This window comes from Chlorocebus sabaeus, chromosome 21 (assembly GCF_047675955.1).
Source record: "Chlorocebus sabaeus isolate Y175 chromosome 21, mChlSab1.0.hap1, whole genome shotgun sequence".
In the NCBI taxonomy this organism is placed as follows: domain Eukaryota; kingdom Metazoa; phylum Chordata; class Mammalia; order Primates; family Cercopithecidae; genus Chlorocebus; species Chlorocebus sabaeus.
The window spans coordinates 114,266,899-114,291,641 of NC_132924.1; the positions used below are offsets into that span (position 1 = coordinate 114,266,899).

The 24,743-nt window shown below is 44.9% G+C and overlaps 1 protein-coding gene across 1 annotated transcript in view; it reads left to right on the forward strand.

Moving 5' to 3' along the window:
• Positions 1 to 24,743, forward strand: part of TMEM178B (transmembrane protein 178B) — a 407,977-nt gene that overhangs the window by 138,866 nt on the left and 244,368 nt on the right. The gene's annotated exons all lie outside the window — the stretch shown is intronic.

The following is a 24,743-nucleotide window of genomic DNA, read 5'->3' on the forward strand; positions in this document are numbered from 1 at the left end:
GTGGCAGGAGAGCTTTGCTTCCTGCAGGCACAGTTCTTCAAGCTGACACATTCTTACTGTCAGCAAGTTCATGCTGCCTCTGTTGATTTGTCATGCATTCATAGTCCATGTTTTTTCACCAGATTTTGAAAGGTTAAAATTCTGTCGGCATCTATATTTAAAGGAGGGTTCTTTCATTGTTTCCTGATAGTAAAGATCCCTTAATTGGTAAACTTTGAAGATGGTAGATCTCTAGGTGGAAAATATCTCTCTTCTCCTTGTAGGTGCTTAGTTATCTTTTTCGTGGCTTAGGCCCACCAGGTGTATTCTACTTTTGGGATTGGCTTTAATTAAACCACCACAGCTTGGGGTGGGAGTGGGAGGTGAAAGAAACACAAGTGAAATTAAACAGAACAATCATTCATTGGTGTCAGGAAGTATATTGTGGCTGCGTGTCCAGATGATTGTCACTAAATACTGCTGGCCTGAAATGATGGAGCAGGTGCCAATGGATGAGATAGCATTTACCAGGCTGTTTCCCCAGAAGCTTTATCCATTACTAGAGACACTAAGCAGCACATGGGGATGGAGAGCTGATGTTCAAAGAGGATTCCATGTGCTGGCATTGAGCGAAGCATACCACATATTTAATTTCAATGTTATATTTGCCTTAGAGACACTAGTCATCAGGGTTATTAATTTCCTTTTGGAGGTAGACATGTAAGGACTAAAATATAGAAATATGCAATATAACTGCTTATTTCCCACAATGTATTAGTCTCATATAGTCCCTTCTTAGGAGCCTAAAAGGAATGTTCAAGATTGATAAGACCCGTTGATTAACCATTGAAATCTAACTTAAGTTACGGGGGTCGTAATAGGATTCAGAATCTAAGAAGGAAGAAATTATTGACGTAGCAGCTTCAGTTCAAATTAACTCAATTTAACCAAAGAGACCCTGTTTCTTTTTGTGCCAGTGAACACCGAGGCCACAGAGGGTTCTTTAAGGAGCTCAAGTTTGCGGGTGGAGGAGGGTGGGGGATGGGGAGAGACATTCATAATGCAAGTCATTACAAGGCAATGTGATAATTACAATATAGTAGAATTGCTTTAAGCGGGTAAGATAATTTGGAAATTTTTTAGCAAGAAGGAGAATTATTTTAGTGTAAGTTGCACAGAGACTCTTCAAGGGAAACCTGGTAGAACTCTTTTGACGGCACACACTGTAGAAACCTGGAATTCAAAGAGATTACCTAGGGAGGCATCACTGGAAACACGTCACGAGGCATCGGCAAAGACAGAGAGGAGAGGATAATGCCAAGGTTTGCGGGGTCTTCTTTAAGCCCTGCGTGTCTCCAGGTTCTTATTCCCAAACTGTAGTGCTGTTGGGTTCTGCAAAATCTCGTGTGCAGCCTCTGCTGTGAATTGGGGTGACAGATCTATTTTTAACTGATAAAAGCCATCTCAACGATTAATATATGAAAAGGTCTCGGGCACTTGGTGTGGGTGAAGTTGAGGCCACCTTTTGGTGAGGGATTCATCTGCCTCTTTCACAAAGCCGCCTAATGGGCTGTTAAGCAGAGAGAGGGCACATGTGCCATTTCTGACATCGATGACAGTTATTTTTAGCTAGAGGGCAGGTGAGCATCTGTCACAACTGAATTTGGTACTAAGTGTAATTGGGAATGCTGGCAAGAGGGGAAGCATAGGAAGTGTCGATTTTAATTTTCAGTGGTCAGATATTGATGACATTAGGTGGGAAGTAGGCACATAAGTCCCCTTTGAAATAAAGCAGAAACGATTAAATATTAGCAAACTCCTGATCAAATACTGGAAATGAAAAAAAAAAAAAATCACAGTCTGATTTCTTTATTTGTTTTGAGAGTTCTGTCCTCTTTAAGTGGGATCAAATTAACTAATTTCATCCTAGATTGGTTATCATCTTTATTATTATTTTTTGAGATGGAGTCTCACTCTGTTGCCCAGGCTGGAGTGCAGTGGCACAATCTTGGCTCACTGCAACCTCCGCCTCCTGGGTTCACACAATTCTTCTGCCTCAGCCTCCTGAGTAGCTGGGACTACAGGCGTGTGCCACCATGCCCGGCTAACTTTTGTATTTTTAGTAGAGACAGGGTTTGACCATGTTGGCCAGGCTGGTCTCGAATTCCTGACCTCAAGTGATCCGCCCACCTTGGCCTCCCAGAGTGCTGGGATTACAGGTGTGAGCCACTGTGCCCAGCCTGGTTATCATTTTATAATTTGACCATAACATCTTGGATTCTGTAATTTTTCCTGCTAGATAGTTTTTGCCAAAGGAAGGAAATTTGATTCTTTTCCTGAAACACTTTCTGGCAAATATTTGGACTTTGGTTAAACTTGAAGTATATATTTTTCTGCCTGCCTGTCTGCCTTCCTCTCTCCTTCTTTCTCTCTCTCTCTCTTTCTTTCTTACTTTCTTTCTTTCACAGAGTCTTGCTCTGTTGCCCAGGCTGGAAGTAGCTGGGATTACAGGCATGTGCCACCATGCCTGGCTAATTTTTGTATTTTCAGCAGAGACCAGATTTCATCATGTTGGCCAGGCTGGTCTTGAACTCCTGGCCTCAAGTGATCCACCTGCCTCAGCTTTTCAAAGTGCTGGGATTACAGGTGTGAGCCACTGCACCTGGCCTAAATTACATACTTTTCATCAGGAATTTGCATGTGGCCTCATCAGCAACCATTGATATAGAAATAAAATTTTCAAGTAGAAAAAGGCACAGTTTGGTTTAAAACTACATTGTGGTTTTTGAAAAGTTAAACCTACCAATGGGAGGCTTAACTTCTGGTGCATGTGCTCATACACCTTATGGTTGGGTGACTAGAAGGTGAAAGGTAGAAGATACTGGAGGCCACTAGGCTTACAAATCTAATTGTAAAGAGAGAATAAACTCCATAGGGAGTAAAGGTCAGAGGATGAAGCCTGTGTGTGTGTGTGTGTGTGTGTGTGTGTGTATGTGTGTGTATGTGTGTATATGTATGTATGTGTGTGTATGTATGTGTATGTGTGTGTGTATGTGTGTATGTGTGTGTATGTGTGTGTGTATATATGTGTGTGTATGTGTCTGTGTGTGTGTGTGTGTGTATGTGTGTGTGTGTATCTGTGTCTGTGTGTGCGTCTTTGTATGTGTGTGTATGTGTATATGTGTGTGTGTGTATGTGTGGGTGTGTATATGTGTGTGTGTGTGTCTGTGTGTGTGTGTATGTGTGTGTGTCTGTACGTGTGTGTGTGTATGTGTGTATGTATGTGTGTGTGTCTGTGTGTGTGTATGTGTGTTTGTGTGTATGTGTGTGTCTGTGTGTGTGTATGTGTGTGTGTACGTGTGTGTGTATGTGTGTATGTATGTGTGTGTATGTGTGGGTGTGTGTGTCTGTGTGTGTGTATGTGTGTTTGTGTGTGTATGTGTGTGTCTGTGTGTGTGTATGTGTGTGTGTACGTGTGTGTGTGTATGTGTGTATGAATGCGTGTGTATGTGTGGGTGTGTATATGTGTGTGTGTGTGTGTGTGTCTGTGTGTGGGGTGGGGAAGGGGGTGGTCTTTGTTAACGAGTTTCAGATGCTGAGTTGTCTGGGTGAACTGGTGACCGGTTTCTCACTCTGGTTTTGTAGGTGATTGCTGGTGGGTACTGTGGGTGCCTTTCTGCTCACCCTGGAAAAAGGCAGAATTCCTTTTGGAGTTGGGATCCGTGTCCTTAGTCCACCCAGGCCTGGTGCAGCCCATCTGCCTTCCTACCTGCCCACCGTCTGGCTTGAGGTCCCAACGGCCCTGGGTAGGCTGCAGTGTGGTGCGTTGCCCTGGGGTGCAGTGCGGAGCAAGGTAGAACAGCGTTTGTCCTACTTCTGTGGGTTCCAAGGGTGAGCTGCATGCCTGACCCAGATCCTCTGGCTGCCTCCAGGACGCAGCGGGACAGGCAAGTGTCACTGGCCAGTGAGGAGGGGACAGGCAGCCACAGGAGATGAGCTGGGCTGGTGCTGCTCCTGGGTGGACTGTCTGGTTTACGTTTTAAATACGACAGAATCCGATTGACACGGTCAGGGGAAGTGGTGGCATTTTAAATGGAGCTGCTTCACTCTCTCACTAGAATATGTTCCTATAGGCTTTTCACATCCCATAGTTCAGTCTATGGTAGCATTGCTTGTTTGGCGAGTTCAGCGTCCTCGCACAACCCCCAGGAGCCCCTGAGGCCATCACCAGCCCCCCTGCTCTTGTTCTCCCTGCCACAGGCATTGCCCTTTCAGCACAGGTGGGGCCTAGGCCTTGCCCAGTGGCATAGCAAGGGGAGGTGGCTGATCGGGAGTGGGGGGTCTGCAATAGGACCTGGGCAGCCAGGGTGGGCTATGGCGGAGGAAGGAGGCTGAGAAAGTAGGGGATGGGAAGATGTTGCTGAGGGGTGAGTGCGTCCATCCCAGGAAGGAACTGGAATGGCATGGAGCTGGGCCCTGGCTGCCCCAGGCGAGGACCCCAGGGAGGTTGGCAGAGGGCATGGCAGCAGAGCCTGCCTGAGGTTGCAGGGCAGACACCCATTGGAGGGTATTAGCTTTACTTCAGCCTGGGTGACAGAGTGAGACTCCATCTCAAATAGTACCTGCCTGAGGTTGCAGGGCAGACACCCATTGGAACGTACTAGAAGTGGGTCTTCTTTGCCACCTGATCTGCTGATCTTCTGGGCAGAGCCTCTGTGGGCAGCTGTTACTAAGGTTTCCTAAGGGTCAGATCCCTGAGATGTGGAGTCACTGTGATGTGAGCTCAGATGTTCTCATTCTGCTTGGCGTTTTCAAGATGGAGGTTGTTTTCTCGCAGTGGCTTGCCCCTGGCAGCGAGGATCAGGGAGCTGGGGCTCTACTTTGCTGCAATCAGATACTCTCTGTTGTCTTTCGAGCTGCTGAGAGCCAAGAAACCCAGAGGTGTTTTTTGAAGCTTTCTTCTGTCAGGAGTAAGGGTTCAACTAATTACATTGGAAAGTCACACAGCACATTTCCAGCTGGCCAGGGCGGGAAAGAGCGAGAGATGATTTCCCCTCCAAGACTTCCCTACTCTCTACCCCTTACCCCCCAGACACACAGATATGAGCTCACTTGTCGGCCCTGTGGCTGTTGCCTCAGGCAAGCTGAGCACATACCAGGACCAGGCAGAACAGGTTCCTCATCTACAGCATTGGGGGTCCTTGCCTTCGCCAGCACAGTGGATCCTTGCACCCCTGGGGCAAAGAACATTAGTGCCAAGGAGCCATCCTGATGCAGGGTATGGCCTGGCCGGCAGAGGGAGGGAGAAGAGAGGGGAAGAGGAAGAAGGCAGGAGTGGAGATGGAGGAAGGGAGGCAGGAGACCAAGACTTTGTGGATGAGCAGGGACATTTTAGTGTCCATACCACTAGGAGGGACAAGAAGTAAAAATCCAGAACTGTCTCACTTACTACAGACACATGGATGACACACTTGGCTCCCTGTCCCCACAGCTCTTGATCTCTGACCCCTGCCTGTGGGTTGGCTCAGTCTTGGGGACCAGTCCTGACCCCAGGCTGGTGTATGGTGGGAAGCCCAGCATGTTCTGGTGCTCTGGTGTGGATCTTGGAGCAGGACTCTTAACTTATGCTTCGTGGCCAAGCTCTACTTGGCCCCCCACACCTGGCCTCTCCCATGCCCTCTTCCTCACCCTCTCCCTTTCCAGCATTAGAGGGTTCTGCCCCTGAACCCCAGGGTCCCTGGTGCTGTCTAGACTCTCTCCAGCCACCCTGGGTCCTGCCCTCCCCACTGGCATCAACCTTCTCACCTTGAACTTGTGTTGGCTGTTTGCCTGATGGCACCTGCCTTCCCTTTGCCAATGGACTGAGCTGTCCAGTCCTAGCCCAGCCTGCTCCAATGTAGAATGGCCACCTTCTGGACTTTCTTCCCACCCAGAACTCTCTGGCTTTCTCAGCCTAGGAGCTGCCTAGACTCCTGGTCCCACCTCCCCCAGCCATCCTCGTTATGAGAAGATGAATGCTGTGGACCAAAGGGCTTGGGATGAAACTAACAGTAATAACAACAGTAAGCACGTCTTTTTGTTCAGTCGGCTGTAATGCTGCTCAGAGGGCGACTTGGCGTTTCCTCCCAGGAGCCCCTCCCGTGTTGTTGTGGCTCCTTTGCGGATGAGGTAACCGAGCCAGTGGGAAGGGCTGCCTAGAGGTCCCGTCGCAGACCTCAGAGGAATCCGAGGGTGAGGGCTCAGAATCCAGGCCTGAGCTCCAGTGGGGTCCCTCCAGCTATTTTTTTTCTTCATGTTTTTGGCTGATGTTATGGAAAACAGCCTAATGAGGTAAACATCGCAGACATTAGAAGCTGAGGTCCCCTGCAGCATCAGCCATTTTCCTTCTCCCACATCCGCATTGGTGCTCAGCCAGTGTGAGGCTCTTACTGTGTGCAATCTGTTGTTAGCTGCCTCTTGCTTGCAAGACTGGCATCCACGGGGGTCATCACTAGCAAGAAACCACCCCCCACACTGCCCCACAAGTGGAAAAGTTTGGTAGCAAGAAAACTCAGCCAACAGCGTGTCATCATAGGTTGCCTTAAATCCTGAAGTCTTTGCTTTTTGCAAGCCATTCCTTGTGTCTCTTCCCCAACCCAGCCCCTGAGGAGAACCTTGTAAACCTTTCAGTATACCCACTGCCTCGTGCCTGTCCTCCCAGAGCTCTGGTGGTATCTATGCACCAGGCCGGGCAGAGAACCCAAACCCCTTAATGTGATATTGCACCAAGATCTGCTCTTGCAGAAGTAACTCATGCCAGGCCATTTCCTTTCCCTCGCAACTTTCCTGCCTGTCAAAACTTACCTCTTCTTTGTCTCATTCCCTCAGGTTTCTGTTGCAGAACAGGCTCACTGATTTGATGAATATGCTTGAGCTAGGGGGTTAATGTGTTCTTGGATTACCTTCCCCGGAGAGCATTTTTATTTTTCAGGAGGCCTGCCCCAAGGAATGATGGCAAGGGAATTACAGGTAACATAGAGATGCTTTAAAATTATGAACGTTGGGCCAGGCACGGTGTCTCATGCCTGAAATCCCAACACTTTGGGAGGCTGAGGCAGCCAGCTCACTTGAGATTAGGGTTCGAGACCAGCTTGGCCAACGTAGTGAAACATCTGTCTTTACTAAAAATACAAAAATTAGGTGGGCATGGTGGCATACGCCATACTTGGGAGGCTGAGGCAGGAGAATCGCTTGAACCTGGGAGGCGGAGGTTGCAGTGAGCAGAGCTCACGCTGCTTTACTTCAGTCTGGGTGACAGAGTGAAACTCCATCTCAAATAATAATAATAATAATAATAATAATAATAATAATAATAAATGCATATGCGTGTGCAGCTGTGTGTCCCACCTACTTAGATAGCTGGCCTGGCTAGGGGTCAGTGATGAAAATGCACTGTAGCATGGCTGCTGTATACAAGGGCACCCTCTACATGGGTAAGAGGGAGAGTTTATTTTGAGATGACCTAGGGGGAGGGAAGGGAGGACGTCTGGAGTAGAGGTGGGAGGGAGTACAGTACAGCCTTTTCTGTTAAAGACATCCACGTCCTGAACAAAACCTGGTGTAATTGCAGTCTTCAAGCCACAATTCATCTGAATGCACAGGTCCGATTTTGTGCTGGGAATTAGTTGGAAGTCTGGCCCGGAGGCATTCTCTCTCTCAGCTTCTGCAGATTAGAAGTGGTTTTATTCTGGCTGAGCACACTGATATGGACACCAAACCATGAAGGAGAACTGGGAGAACAACCCGACTGTTTGCCTTCATCCATTTGTTCATTTGTTCATTCAATAGTCGTGAAGTGTCTGTTCTGTGAGAACCCCCATGTTAGGTACTGGAGGGGATATTAAAAGGTATTCTGCTTTCCAAATTGGATGCTATATTTCCAGGTGCCAACCAGACAAGGGCTCAAATTACTTGTTGCTTAATGTTTAAGCATTTAAGACTACCTAGAGAGTACAGGCTAATGCTGCTGACATATACACTTCATGAGTCCTAACTTCCATACTGAAATCAGCAAGGATTCATTGCAGGAGGAAAAACAATATATAAGACAAACTACCTTATCTCAGTAAGAGGCCTGGCCTGCTTTTTACAGCGAGGGATAAGTGGGCATCATTTGGACTTGCCTCTTCTGGGTCCTCTAGGGGAACTGTCCCAGTTCCAGGTGCTGAAAAGGGAGCTTAATACGGCAGGTGATTCCTCTTTCCAAAGTTAAGACAATCTGAGCTCAGCTTCCAGGCAAACTGCTGCAGTGAGGAAGAGGAACAAGAACAGGTGCTCAGTAATCCAGCTGGCAGAAACAGCTCAGTGTTGGAGAATCTGGGTTAGGTAAGACATGGATGTCAGAGCAGGCAGATACCTGGCATCAATAAAGTGGGTCAGCAGGTATAAGTCCTGTAGGTGCTACTTTGGCATTCAGGACTGAATGAGTGAACTCCCAGGGAGGAGTCTTCACCAAAGGAAGAAAAGCCCCAGCTTTACAAGAAACTTGGAGTGGAATGGCATTAGAGTAAGAAATAGAGAATGGTGGCTGAGAGAGGAGCCCACTTATAAGAACCAAGGCACACAAGGCAAGTATGCTATGCCCAGAACAAGATGGGAGGCTGTTATACTCCGAGTACCAGTCACAAACAGTGACTGGGTTTGATTCTGGATTCTGGGGGATGGGTGTTCTGAAGATGGGGAGGGCAGCAGGGAGGTGGCTGGGAACCAGGGTGGAGTAACAGAGCGAGTAACCGAGTTCATGTCGTGTGATGAAAGTCCTACCAGAGTCAAGGCCAGTGCCTCCCAGATGGGGTCCATTGCCTGGCAATGTCTGCATTATCTGGGGACTTGTTTGAAATGCAAATTCTTAGAGCCCAGCCTAACCTACTGAGTCAGAATCTCTAAGGGTGGGCCAGGAATCTGTAAGACAAGGTTTGAGAGCTCTTGGTCTGGCGAGCATTGGTGTGGATTTTAGTGGTCATAGAAGGGTCAGGGAAGGAGAACATGAGTAGGCTTGGGATGGGAGCTGGGAGATGGAATATTGCCAATTAGCACAACCTCTCAGGGAAACAGGACCTGTTCTTGTGTGCTATCTGTTGACTGGCTGTAGATCTGGTAATTTACTTTCCTTCCATATTTCTTGTGGTTAGTTGAATACAACAGCATGGAAGAGGTGAGGTGAATTTTTTTTTGGTATTGTGTATGTTAGCTGAGTCAATCTTCCTAATATCTAGCCTCCAAATCTCTATCTTATGTTTCTGATGTACTCCTTTAATGGGAAACAGGCTTCAAGCCCCATGGAGTCCAGCAGATATTGGATTGAGTTCCACCTCTGCCACTCACCAGGTATATGACCCTGGAAACTATTTAAGTGTTTTGACCCCAGTGCACTCATTTGTAAAACAGAGATGGTAATACCTGCCTTGAGGATTAACATAAAGTTTAATTAGATGAAATAATTCATGCACAATCTCTGAGTAAGTTTGCAAAGTCTGATGCCAGCCAACATGAGATGCTATCACTATTGGAAGGCAGGGGTCCCATACCGAGGTCCTGTGGGAGCTGGGGGGAATGCCTCTGAAATGACATTTCATTGACTCGGAGGTTTTCTGTTTAACTCTGTGCAACATGTGCAGGTGAGTTGGCCTTGTATGTGGCTGTTTGTCTTCGTAAGTGTTGGGGGTTTGCTATCTGCACTGGTATGTGTGATGCGAACTTGCATTAGGTGTTTGAAGTGTAGGAGTAGAAAGTGCCTGACTATTATTTACTGGCAACAGTGTAGCATATTGTGAAAGGAGTTTCAGGGCAGAAAATTATCAGTGTTTGAGGTCCTCAGTGTGGTGCCAGCAGCAGAAGCAGCTCTTTAATTTATAAGTTGTGTCCAATAAAAATGCAATTTAGACACAAACAGTCTCTAAAGGAAGATTTATGTACTTAGTGTCTAAAAAGTAACATTTCAGAGCTTTGAAGATAAATACAATGTGAGTACAATGTATTGAAATTGTTGAGGGGAACCAAAAGACTCGCCTGTCTAGCCTAACCCTGCTTTCCATTTGCTATGATCAGATCCTCTTCTATTCTATTTCAGGTGTGTGAAAACACACATCCAAAAGGAGGATGCTGCAAGAATGTTGGATGTAGAGAGAAAGGAGGGCCCAAGAATAGGATAAGAGCTGCTGTTAGGGTGGAGGGGAGGCCATCGAGGTGACATTACTATACTGTATTACTATCCCCTTATTTTCATCTCTTTGCCCTGGTTCTGGTGCTGGCTGTGTCATAGATTGGATTATGGAATTACAGAGTTGGGGTTACCACGTAGAGCTAATATGTTTGGGGTACGTGGAAGGGCCTCTTCAGATGATTCTGAGAGGAGAACCTCTTCCTTTCTTAGGTTTTGGAGCTGATGTTCCCTGCTGTTTTCACTCTTTTTTTTTTTTTTTTTTTTTTTTGTCTTACCCTGATATCTAACTCTGATTTAACTTTGGAGGTCATAGCCAAGGGGCCTGCATGGTTCTGGGTTATTGTGACTTGCCTAGAATAGTTGTGCATGGAATTCAGCCTTTCACATGCTGAGCTAGAGTTCTGGGAGTTTGGGGGTGGGGGTTGAAAGTCTAGTGATACTTATCTTGCTTCACTCTCTATGCATATCCATCTGAGGAGCCTTCTGCGGAAAGTTGGCACAGAATACAGTTCAAACCTTCCTAGATCCTTTACAAGTCAACATTCTAATCAGCACCATTCAATAGAACTCCCTGTAGTGATGGAAATATTCTGTAAGTCTACGTGGTAGCCACAAGCCACATGTGGCTATTGAGCATTTGAAATATGACGAGTTCAACTGAGGAACAGAATTTCACATTTTACTTATAAATTGACATTGTTTGGCTCTGTCCCCACCCAAATCTCATCTTGAATTGTAGCTCCCATAATTCCCACCTGTTGTGGGAGGGGCCTGGTGGGAGATAATTGAATCATGGGGTGGTTTGCCCCATACTGTTCTCATTGTAGTGAGTAAGTCTCACGAGATCTGATGTTTTTATAAAGAGTTTCCCCTTTTGCTTGGCTCTCATTCCCTGTTGTGTGCTGCCATATAAGACGTGCCTTTTGCCTTCTGCCATGATTGTGAGGCTTCCATAGCCATGTGGAGCTGTGAGTCCATTAAACCTGCTTTTCTTTATAAATTGCCCAGTCTTGGTTATGTTTCTATCAGCAGAGTGAAAACAGACTAATATATAAACCAACTGAAGTTTGTGTGTGACTCATGGCCAGTAGCTACCATATCAGACAGAGCAGTTCCAAACAAGCAGTGCTTGTATTTCTTTTATGGATTTGGTATCCAAATTGTAAACTCTTGATTACAAACGTTCATACATTAGAAACAAAACCTTATAGGTTAGCTGGATGCCCCAGCCATTTTTGGGGTATAGGAATGCACATTTTCTTGAGTTCCCAGATTCTTGCTCACCACCCAGTCCTTGGGCTCTCAGCAGCCCCAATCCCAGAACTACTTGGGGTGTTACTAGGCTTTTTCGCTAATCTGTGTCCTCTCCAGGTAAGGAGAGAGAGTCAGCAGGGCAAAGATCTCAACATTTACCCAAGCCAACTCGGCCAGGCTGTCGCAGGCTGAGTTCCCTGGGAAGTGGACTCAGATGGAGTTCAGTTCCTTAGGACTCATGCCCGTGGAAGAGCAGAGGAGGAATCGGGGTCTGGCAGAAGTAGAAGTCAGGCTGGGATGTAGGTGCGATGACACCCCTTGGAGGGCTCTCATCCTAGAGCGACCCTTCAAAGTCTCCTGAATGAGGTTGAAATGACTGGGTCTTTACACTCCCATATTGGGCACTTCTTGGATGTAGGCACTGGAGGTGGAGTGACCTTGGCTAGGTGGCTCTGAGTGTATGAGCAATCTCTAAAGGGATTGACCGCTAAAGGCTGACAGCCTTTCTAGAATGTGGCAGCATGTCTTTCCTTGCAGAGAGGTCTGGAAGGTGCACCACAGTGCCCATCATGCAGGCATTTGTCTGATGCAATCGAGGTTGTCAGTGATGGAATTGAGACAAGAGATCTAATACCTCCCCCAGAGCTACAAGAAGAGATAGAGGCAGGACTAGAATCCAGACAATTGTGACTGCAAAATTCATGCTCTTTCCTTACCACCAGGGAGCCCCACACATATCTCGTGAGGCAGGCCTACTGCCCTTCTCTTCTCCCAGAGGACCTCCCTGCTCCATCCTTCACCCCTCCCCCACCACAGGCTCTATCCTATTATCTGAAGTAAATGAAGAACCCTTCTCTTTGTCCATTTGTTCAAAAGAAATGAAAGAAAGCTACTTATTTTCCACTTCTCAGTTTTTCTTTTTCATTTAATTACTGCTATCATAACAGGAGTTTTTTTTTCTATTCCTTTTCATTGCAAATGTATAGTATTTCATCTACATTATGAGTTAAATAGGCTTTTGTGGACTATCCTAGAAACCCAGTCATCCTTTGGGAGGCTGAGACGGGCGGATCACGAGGTCAGGAGATCGAGACCATCCTGGCTAACAAGATGAAACGCCGTCTCTACTTAAAAAAATACAAAAAAAACTAGCCGGGCGAGGTGGCGGGCGCCTGTAGTTCCAGCTACTCGGGAGGCTGAGGCAGGAGAATGGTGTAAACCCAGGAGGCGGAGCTTGCAGTGAGCTGAGATCCGGCCACTGCACTCCAGCCTGGGCGACAGAGCGAGACTCCGTCTCAAAAAAAAAAAAAAAAGGAAACCCAGTCATCATTTATAACATACAGGACTTCTCTGGAAATGGGTTCTGAATTCTAAATAATTGACTTAGCAAATGAGATTTTGGAATGGAATTCATTGCAAAGCTGGAGACTTTACCACTTTCTATTTTCCAGGCAGTTTTGCCTCTGAATGGACTTGCCATCTCTGCCCCCCACCCCAACTACATCTGTCGTTTTTAGACTGGATCCCCCAAGTTGGATACCCTCAACTTCCATGATGAAAGTTCAGATTTCTCTGTCCCTTGTAGCCAGCCACTGATATAAAATCGATGAATGCCCCTTGATGTGCCCTGTGTAGGCTTGTATGAAATCCAGAAACCCAACCAAGGGGCATCCAGTGTCTTTGGTGCTGGGATCGTTCAATCTCAGGCCCCAGTGTCAATGAGACCCATTCTGCCACGTTTCCCTGAGGCTCTTTGCTTATGCGCCTGGCACCAAATTAGAAATGAGCAATCAGAGGTGTGTGTGGTGTGTGTAAGCTTCCGAAACCACGAGGCTGCTAAACATGGGTGTGGAGGTGACACATTTGACTGACATCAGCATCTGTGTTCCATCCGCCACCCCATCCACTGCCTCTTTCTTCGAGCTTCTAATGCTGCACAGTTGCCAAGGAAACTAGGAAAAGCAACTGTGCACAAATCATCTCCTCCCCAGAGCTCACGGGAACACCCTCTTCGGTGAGGGCGTCGGGAAGGAAGGGGCTGCTCTTCTGGTGGTTGTTCATGAGTATGGATGACAATGCTGACTGACACTAGCCCCGAGTAGGTAGCTCCATGCTGACTCCCCTTCCAGAACGCTCCCCAAGGCTGGCTTTTTCTCTGTGTTGCCTGAGTCCCACACGCCACCCTCTCTCATCTCACATTGCCATCAATACCTACTCTGAAGGGATCTTTTCATTTTCAGGAAGTGAACATTCCTTTACATCAAAAAGAGTAGGGACCTCTGGTTTATGGGTAAGATCTGAAATACTGTTTAGCTTGGCAGAACTAACAGAAACATACAGTTTTAAAAATTACCGGCCAGGCCTGGAGGCTCATGCCTGTAATCCCAGCACTTTAGGAGGCTGAGGCAGGTGGATCACGTGAGGCCAGGAGTTCAAGACCAGTCTGATCAATATGGCAAAACCCATCTCTACTAAAACAAAACAAAACAAAACAAAATTTAGCTGGGCGTGGTGGTGCATGCCTATAATCCAGCTACTCGGGTGGCTAAGGCATGAGAATCGGTTGAACCCAGGAGGCAGAGGTTGCAGCGAGGCGAGATTGCACCACTGCACTCCAGCCTGGGCAACAGAGTGAGACTCTACCACTCTGAAAAAAAAAAAAACAAAAAAAACAACAAAAAAAAAACGTAATTACTAGCTCAGTTTCAATCCCTCATTAAATTGAAGGCGAGGGGCCTGAATTTTCAGTGTTTACCATTCCTGGTCGGAGCTTTGCAGATCTGGTCCACGAGGAGCCATCTTTGGTTGCTGGAATGACTTGCAGGGTTGCTCTTTAGTGTCCAGTGTGGACTGAGAGTCCACTGTGTGGACAGCACTGGAGCTGGGTAGTGAAGGAGACACCTTCAGGGAACCTAAAGTCTCCCAGGGAACACAGAGCCATGACACAGACTCAGGATGGCAGAGGGCGGGGCTGGAGGTGTGGTAAACAAAATGCTTTTGGCTGCATCCACAGGAGGAAACGAACATCTTAGCTTGGATAACTGGCCGGGAGTAGTGGCATCTGAGAGGAGCCTAAAGTACTTCACTCGTTTACTGAAGTAAAATAGATTGAGTTTCTCTCACTTACCAGACACTGTTCTAGGTGTTAGATGGAAGAGCAGCAACCCCTACCCTCATGGAGCTTGCATTTGTGTGCAATAATAACCGCTTCTGCTGGGTGTGCAGAGGCTGTGCTAAATGCCTGACATACCATATTCACTGAAATCTCAACTGTACTATGAGGTACATGTTGTTATTATATCTGTTTGATAAAGGAGGAAACTGAGGCTAACAGAGGTTAAATAAGTCACAGAAGAGCCGTGTCGTGTGAGCCTTGTGATGACTTTAGGAGGTCTTAGGAAATGCATTGTCAGCCAGGCATGGGATGGATGTGAGTGGGTACAGTCCGGACTGTGAGGAGCCTTTGTGACATTCCTACTCTGAGAGAATGGGTCTGGACCAGACTCTCAGCAGGGGATATGAGACTTCGCACAATAGGGAGGTGAGGCCACCTGCTAAGGTGGTGGTTGCCCTTGCATAAGTGTGTTTTGGGGGAGAGCAGAGATTCTGAGGCGTGTGGACAAGGCCTGAAGAAGCTTCTGTGGCTGTTTTCTAACCCACTGTCTAAAGGAGCGTAGTGGCTGTCTTTAGCTCCAGGAAGACATTTATCAGCATTAGCTATGGGTGTGGAATATGAGATAAATCCTAGAAAGCAAGCTTTCCTTGAAGTGTAGGGAAGAATTAACTATATTTTCTTACAGCTGACATTTCTCTGTCCATGCAAAGAAATAAGGTACACACACACACACACACACACACACACATCACATTCAAAAGCTAATTCAACATGGGCATCTAATAAATGCATGAATCATATATCTTTTTGGCTTTCAGGTCTCACATCATTTTTATTGTGTTGTTAAATAAGATCACTTTGATCATGGTCATTAATCCATAAAAATAGTTTTGTATATATGTGTTGTATTTAAATAAATTTAGATATACCAAGGTCCTTGCTTTTTTTCCTTTTCTAATCAAGTCCAAGTTATCAAAATTATTCTTCAGAAAAATGTCAACTTAAACACAATTCGCAACTTCACTAATTATTCACGAACTCAGATTTAAGATAGATTTTCTTTCTTCTTTTCTTTTTTTTCTTTTTTTTTTTTTTTAAACTAGATTCTCATCTAGGGGTCATGAAGGGGGAATAAAATCAATGAGTAGCTATCACTTACTCTCAGAAGAGGGGTTCATCTGCCTTCCCTGATTGGAGCTGTGAATAATTCAACACGGTCCCAGGCTCCCTTTTCCTTTCTTGAGGTTGAGCTTATTAAAATTGCATGGCCAAAGGACACTGGTGAGGAGATGGCTGGTACCGTCCATATCGGCTGTCAGGACCTCTAGTGCAGCCTCATAACAGCTTAAGCCCCTGCTCCGGGAGCACTGACCTGCCGCCAGCTGGTGGTGACCAGTGGGTGAATGAAGATAGCAGGGGAGGAGCAACCAGCTGTCTCTCAGGCTGTTATCATTTTCCTCCATTTCCTCGGCATCCATCCTGGTTGGGTGTGGAAATGGAACGCTGTCTCCATGCTCACTATTGATCAACTTCGTCATCATGGTTGGCCTCATCATTAAGTATTTATAGTTCACTGAGTGAAAGGTAAGTGCTGAACAGACGGGGCATCCTTTTTAGAAGCTTTCCAAGACTATAATTCATCGCCTTTAGTGGGATGGAGTCTCCAGAGAGAGACTGAACAGTCCATGGATTAGAGTCAGTACTATGGTTTTTTTTTGTTTTTCTTTTCTTTCTTTCTTTTTTTTTTTTTTTGGTTGAGGGGTAGAATTTGATTACGTGACTAGGGAATTTATTTTTTTTTTTGAAAAATGATGTGTGCTTTTTTTTTAAACTTTTTTTTTCATGGGTCAATGTATGAAGTTTCTAGGACCAGCTAGGATTCAATTGGAGGCTGAATATGATGGAACCAAATCAGACTTAAAATTCCATGGACTCAGGTCAAGTTTTTTTAAGAGTTGTCAGGGAGATGGAAACCTAACAGTAAATCCAGCTAATCTTGAAAAGAGGAAGGAAATTTGGGTCAGGCATTGTCACCGAATGCTACTGTGGCAGCATGCATTTGCCCGTCCTCTGAATCCTGTAAGTCTCTGGTTTCAGTCTTTCCCTGTAACCACCTACCCCATCGCCAGTTCCATAGAGGAGGGGAGACATCCTTTTCTTCCTCATTACAATAACGGTTTCCCTTCCTATTATTTTCTCTTGTGTTTTCCATCAGCTTATTTTATTTCTCCTGATCATCAAGATGAAATGTAATTATTATAGAAAAAAACAACAGAAAAGTGTAAAAGAAAAGCAAAAACAACCACATGAAATTCTATAATCAATAGACAAATTGCAGGCTGGGCATGATGTTTCATTCCTGTAATCCTAGCACTTCGGGAGGCCGAAGTGGAAGGATCATTTGAGCTCAGGAATTTCAGACCACCCTGGGCAACACAGTGAGACCCTGTCTCTACAAAAAATTAAAAAAAAATGAGTGGCGAGGATCGTTTGAGCCTAGGAGTTTGAGGCTGCAGTGATGTCTAATTTCCCACTGTACAGCAGCCTGGGCAACAGAGTGAGACCCTGTTTCAAAACAGACAACAACAACAAAAAGAGACAAATTACTGTTGTGGTGTCCTTTGTGTTTTCTTTATATTTCTTTTCATAGCGTAAATCATACTTTATAATTTAGTATCCCAAATTTTACTTTATAATTTTGTATCCCAAATTTTGTTCGTAATTCCATGATAAGCATTTTCCCTTGTCATCAAATCTCTTCATAAACATAATTTTAATGACTTTATAATATTCTACCATGTAAGTATACATAATTTACTTAACCTTTCTTCTAAAGTTAAATGTTTATGTTGAACTAGTTTTGGGCCATTATAATAATGTTGTAATGATAATCCTTGTGCATAAATCTTTGATCATATTTCTGATAATTTGTTTAGGATAAATGCCCAGAATTGGAACTACTGGCTCAAAGATATGAACATTTCTTAGGTTCTTGATGTATAATGCCAAATTGCTTTCCAGAAACATTGAGGCAGTTTATAGTCCTACCGAATTTTACCCACATTGAAAAATCCCTTTCCTCTCAAGACATATGCTTATTTGATTGATAAAAAAAGTTACTCATTTTTGAAATATTTATATGATTATAAGAATGGTTGAATTTAAGAAATGGTTATCAGCCACTTGTGTTTCTCCTTTGTAAAGTTCTCTCTTTCTTTTCTTTGTCTCTACTTTCCCGTTATCTTACTTTTGCCATCTCTGAGTAGATCAGTGTCTTCAATGGGTGTGCCACTTGACCAAAGACTCCTTCCTTCTCTTGTTACCCTCTTCACTTTCCCTCTTATTTAATCCTTTTCCCACTCTTTTAAAAATTTATTTTTTAATTTTTGAGACAGAGCCTCACTGTCACTCAGGTTGGAGTGCAGTAGTGCAATCATGGCTCACTGCAGTCTTGAAGTTCTGAGCTTAAGTGATCCTCCCACCTCAACCTCCCCAGTAGCTAGGACTACAGGTGTGCTCTACTGCACCTGGCTAATTTTTATTTTTATTTTTTTGTGGATTACAAGACAGCTCAGAGGTTCTCTCATAGGACAGCAGAGGCTGAACCTTGCAGGCAGGTCACAGGGTCTCTCTATGTTGCCCAGGTTGGTCTCAAATTCCTGGCCTCAAGTGATCCTCCTCCCTTGGTCTCCTACTTTCCTACTCTTTTAGATTTCCCTTGCAGGGCTAAAGAAATTGACAACCTTTGGATAAGAGGCACCAAGCCCTAACTGGTGTTCAGAAAATAAAGCCTAGCAGCTGCTTAAATGGGTTTAGGAACATTTGGGATTTTTCAGCTCTTGAAGCTCTTTAACAGCTTGGGAAACTCCCAAGAGGACTGAGACATTGTCCTGTTTGCCTCTGTATTTCCAGTGCCTAGAACAGAGCTGGTGCATACAGAAGGCAAGCAGTTCATTGTATATTTGTTGAATGAACAAACAAAGCCTTCTCAAGGTTCAGGTTTCTTTGCCATGCTTTGGGGCTCCTGACCTAGAGCTCAAGAGAAAACAAGAAACAAACAAACAAAAAAACACAAGGCTGCCAAGGAAGTTTGAAATTAATCTACATTTTGCAATTTGTACAAAAATGTAATTAGATTCCTTCTCCAGAGGTAATCCATTAATGTAATCAATGATTGCAGTTACTCAGTATGTAACCTGAAAAAAAAAATTGCTGATGCCTCATAAAAATAAACACTTGCTTAGTAAAATGATTCCGCACCCAGTGCCAGCCATTTCCTGTTTTCTTTTTCTATTTGACATGGTATCTCCTCTGCAGCATTCCTATTTAGAGACGGAAGCCAGCAAAGCCTGCTCCCTGGGGGCTGGAAGGGCCCTCTCTGCCACTGCACCTGCAAGGTGGAGACCTGCTGCTGTTTGCTGGAAACTGCACAGTGGCATGGCTCCCTCCACTGGCGGTTCTCCCATGGCCAGCTAGCTGGGCTTCAGATAACTGACCACATGATCTAGTCTAGGCAGCACTGCTTTTTCTTTCTTTCCTTTTTCCCATCAACTTTTATTTTAAGTTCCGGGGCACATGTGCAGGATGTGCAGGTTTGTTACACAGGTAAACATGTGCCATGGTGGTTTGCTGAATCTATCAACCCCTCACCTAGGTATTAAGCCCAACATCTATTAGCTGTTCTTCCTGATGCTCTCCCTCCTCTTGCCACCCCCAACTCGACAGGCCCTGGTGTGTGATGTTTCCCACCCATGTGTCCAAATGTTCTCATCGTTCAGCTCCCACTTATAAGTGAGAACATGCAGTGTTTGGTTTTCTGTTCCTGCAATAATTTGCTGAGAATAATGGCTTCCAGCTCCATCCATGTCCCTGCAAAGGACATGCTCGCTTTCCATTTTATGGCCACATAGTATTCCGTGGTGTACATGTACCACATTTTCTTTATCCAGTCTTATTGATGGGCATTTGAGTTGATTCCATGCCTTTGCTATTGTGAATAGTGCTGCAATGAACATATGCATGCATGTATCTTTATAATAGAAGATTTATATTCTTTTGGGTATATATTTAGTAATAGGATTGTTGGGTCAAATGGTATTTCTGGTTCTAGGTCTTTAAAAGTCATCACACTGTCTTTCACAATGGTTGAACTAATTTACATTCCCACCAACAGTGTAAAAGCATTCCTTTTTCTCTGCAACCTTGCCAGCATCTGTTGTTTCTTGACTATTTAATAATCACCATTCTGACTGGTGTGAGATGTGGTTTTGATTTGCATTTCTCTAATGATCAGTAATGTTGCAAACCAAATCCAAATCCAGCAGCACAGAAGCACAGTATTGCTTTTTCTATACATTATAATTCTTAGTTGAAATAAAAGTAAAAATATGAATTAAGTGCCAATAAACTCATGTAAACTTAGGGGCTCAACTTCCTTACTTCCTCTTTCTGTAGCTTTCTTCTCCTAACAGAAAGCTTTCCCTAGCTCCATGGTGTTCGTGGATCTCCAGCCACCCTGCCTTTACCAGTAGGCAGGCCTGTGTGCCCTCAGGAGCCCTGAGCCCCCTGCTACAAGGCCCTTGGGGATCCAGCAGTCATGCCCCAAACTCAGGAAGCAGGAGGTTATTAATGGAGGCACCACAGCCTGATTGAGAGAAGCTTGAGGAGACGATCTGAATACAGCTGTGAGAGGCCCTCCCTAATAGCCAGAGGGGAGCAGAAGATGTCACTCCCTTAGGTGGGAAGTTCTCCTGTAACTTGGAGCAGATGGAGCAAGAGTGCATTGATTTGAATGTGGTCATCCTGGAGAAGTGTGTCAATTCTGAGACTGAAACCTCAGTCTTCCCTGCTCCTCTCTCCAAGGCAGGCTGGGAGTCTCTCCTGTGAACACTGCTGTCAGCATACTATTTATTTTACAAGTATTTACTGCTGTGCTTGTCTACCCTAGGGCAAGGGACATGCCTTTTAATCTTTTAATCCCAATGTCTGGTGTGATATCTATCTGGCACATAGTAGGCATGAAAGACATTTCTTTAATCAAACAAAGTTAAAGAATGTGAGAGTGGAGTTGTTAGGTGCAGGATTAGCTCAAAGCCTGATGGGGTGACCCAGGAAATTGCTGAAGGTCGAATTTCTGTTGCTCTCAGCTGCGAGAGCACTGTTCTGAGGATACATTTCCTCCATTTTCCATGTAAACCTTGGAAACCTTTCTCCAAGTGACAGTCCACCGTAAGCTCTTCTTCCATTTTGGGCAACTCCTTCTCCGGGTTGCTACGCATTTCAGCACAGACACGTGTTAAGAGCTAGACTGGGGGTGTTATAACTTCCATGTCCCACTGGGATATGTGTTTTGTGAGGGAAGAAAGAGTCTTAGGTTCCTTGTAGCACAGATACCTTCAGGGAGCTGGGTGTTTATATAGAGCCCTGAGCACTTTGACATGGACTTTTTCTGGTTAAAAGAATGTTGAGGCCGGGCGCGGTGGCTCACGCCTGTAATCCCAGCACTTTGGGAGGCCGAGGCGGGCGGATCACAAGGTCAGGAGATCGAGACCACGGTGAAACCCCGTCTCTACTAAAAAATAGAAAAAAATTAGCCGGGCGTGGTGGCGGGCGCCTGTAGTCCCAGCTACTGGGGAGGCTGAGGTAGGAGAATGGCGTGAACCCGGGAGGCGGAGCTTGCAGTGAGCCGAGATTGCGCCACTGCACTCCAGCCTGGGCGACAGAGCGAGACTCCGTCTCAAAAAAATAAATAAATAAATAAAAGAATGTTGAGAGCCCTATTCATTCCCATGAGTTCTCTCTCAAAATGTACCTCTCCCTTTTGCAAAACTGGCAATGCCAAGTTCGACCTCTTTGACTTCATTGTGCATCTGTCCATATCACATGAAATGTTTCCCAGGGCAGAATTGTCAAACAGCGATCCCAGGACCACCAGCATCAGAATTACCTGAGTGGGCTTGCAAAAATGCAGATTCTTATCCTGCCACTTCAAACTACTGATTTAAAGATTATTCCTTTATGCTAGCCAAAGTTGGATAACTTCTGTCTTCAGGCATGGGAAGTTGGTCCCCCTAGGAGCAGTGGTCCTCTTTGATGCTTCTAAAAAGATGTATGTCCAGATTGCACCAGGAGAAGGTAACTACTCTCTTTTGCCTGCCTCTTGCTGGTCTATAGTTATATGTAAAGTCTGTGATAGGCATTTGTGGGGATAAAATATCAACAAGATACTGCCTCTGTTCTCCGTTGCATAAAACTTAAAGTGTCTATATTCATAAACAAATCACTTCAACAAAGGGCACATTGGAGCAAATCAAATGCCATAAAACATGAGCGGAAGGAGAGATCATTTTGCTGAGGTTAGGATGATCTGGTGAGAGTTTTAGGGGATTTCAAATTAGACCTTGAACAATGGCTGGGACTTCCCAGGCAAGAGGGAAACAAAGACTTTCTAGATTGATGTAGCAGCTTGATCAAGTCATGGAATTGAGGAGGCCAGAGGGATGTCTGAGAAGCAGAGAGGAGTCCCGTGTGGCTGGGAGGGAGAATGCGGAGGCTGTACCATGAGAGGAGAGACAGATGCTGCTTAAAACTCAGGGACACCAGGGCTGTCTCCTGTGTCCAGGGTGGCGAGACAGCTTTTCCAGCAGGATTAGATGTGATCATTCCCCCTGGTGCAGAACCCGGTCCAAGAATTTCCATGCCCATCACGTTTCCTCATTCTGGGTTAATAAAACCCTAATTTCTCTTTCATCTTCTTGTACCCCATGCCTTCAAAATTGTTCTGTGCCATCTGCACTCTCATCTATGTGGCAGAGCCAAGCCTTGATGAGAGAGCAGAGGACAGGCCAAGAAGAGAAACAGTTGGGTCAGTTCTGTGCTATCTATGCAGACGTGGGAGGTGAATAATCTGAAACAGTGGGTGATACAAAAGGCATTTATATTTGGCTTTGGAACGCACGACGTGATTGCTGGCAGCGGGGGTAGCAGATTTATCTTCCTAATTAGGCAAATATTCAAATGAGTTGGCACTCTCTGAACAAGCCACCAAATCCTAAGGCCATCTAAAAAGAAATCCCAGGATCAATTTTCATTTCAATATGAGTATTATTTATGTTAGTACTAGTTGGAATGTTCTAGTGTATTAGCATGCAGAGATTCCCATCACATTGGCTTCTGTGGCGAATGGGCTTCCATTGGCATATCTTCATTTGTGACTGATTTTTCATGAAGCTGGGAATGACCTTTACCAAATTTCAGAATCATTAAATGAAGCCTTCTGATTTATTGTGGTAAGGAATATGTTCTTTTATTAATAATAGTTTCGTGGTTGGTGTTGAAGACTTGCTTGAAGAATCATTTCTGTGCCTGTGTTGCAGTGTACACAGCAGGCTAGAAAAAGTCAATCACAATTCTAATTCCTTTTTGAACTTTAGCTTCCAGTAAAGTACAGTCAGATGTAAATTATTGCATGTACTCTAGGCCCATGTGTAGACAGAACAGAATTTATAACCATCAATAAAAACACTCATTTTAAGTTATTAATCTAATCATGGAATTTTATAGCTAGAAGTGACATCTGAGGTTATCTAATCTAACTATATCATTTTAGTGATGAGGCCCAGAGAAATTTAAGGAACTCGAGGATGAAGTACTAAAAGTGGGGCATGGGCTAGCCATGGATAAAAAAGTGCATTTGTTACTAAAACTAAACCCAACCTCAAAATCCTCTGTGGATAATTCCAAACAGTTGATTGTCTATGCACATGTTAGTTCCCATACTTCATGGGGTACATGATGGAGAGGATACTCCTAATCATTCCTTAACAATTATTGACTGAGCCCTAAGAGATTGCCAGGGCCTCGGATACAGTGAATAAGATAGGTGTGGCCCTTGTCCTTCGAATCTTACAATCTCCCCTAGACATGCAGTGCTTTCCTGCTGGCTTTCAGGCCTGTCTTGGCTGTCCCGGCTTAGCCTTCCAAGTCCTGGATGTAGGATAATCTTTAAGCCTGTCCACTGTTTAGTTTTCTGATGAGAGCAAACAGAAGAGTGTAACAGGGATTTTCTTCTGTCTGCTGGATCACCGACAAGAGATGGGGACGAGAGAACCAGACCAAAGCTCCCTAATTCCAGCTTCTAAATGTTCTCTGACATGCAAACCCAGTCCATACCCTACCTCGTTGCCCCCACAGTGAATGTCTGGAGGTACAGGGTGGAACTAGCTCCAGTCTCAGAGAGGGTTTGTATTGAGTGGAAGAGGAAGAGTAAGAGGAAAGTTTCCCCAATATCACTGAGCTGCTCCCAAATTTGAGAAGTTACAGAGATTCGGTAAAGAGAAGCACAGAAAGGGAAAGATGGGAACGAGAGGAGAAAGCAGGTGTTTGTGTGCAAGTGGGGTGGGGTTACCAGAGCCCCTGGGGAATTCCCAAAAATCCTAAACATTACTTCTTTCTCCCTGGCTGCAGATAGATGCAGCCCTTGGGAGGTAAGCAGGGGCACTGGGGTACTTTCTTTTGGCCCTGTGTGCAATGTTGTAAGAAGATAACAGAGCCAAACCACCTGCCTGAAGCCTGCATCTTCCCCCAAATATTGCAGGCCATTTGAAAGGGGTCACCTCTGTCTTCACTCCAGGGACAACTGCAGCACATGGGATAAGTGAGGAGTGGGACAAAATAACCCAGAGTGAGGATAGCCCTGGAGAGAAGCTGATTAGAAATGCCTTGAGAGTGGGAACAGTCAATGGGAAACTATTAAACAAAGCAGGAAAAAGAGGTGATTTTTTATCTGATGCCCTGATGGGGGAAAGATTTTTCTAAGCTTAAGGGAAATTACAAAGGAAAAGACTGATAGGTTTATTTACATTTAAATTAAAAACCGTGCAGGCCAAAAGGTAATGAAAAATTAAAAGGCAAGGAAATTGGGAAAATACTTGCAAGAAACAAAATATTAACTTTCCGAATATGGCAAGAGGGCATGCAAATAGATTTAGAGCCCAATAAATAAATGCATAAAGGACGTGAACAGGTTGCAAAGAGAAATGGACATTTCTAACAAACATGAAAAGTATTTGGTTTCACCAAGTAATCTGAGATGCAAATTAATATACTAATAGCATATCTTTTTTTGTTTTGTTTTTTTACCTAACAAAATTAAAAAACTCTCAGTCATTGTTGATGTGTTCATAGGAGATCAAA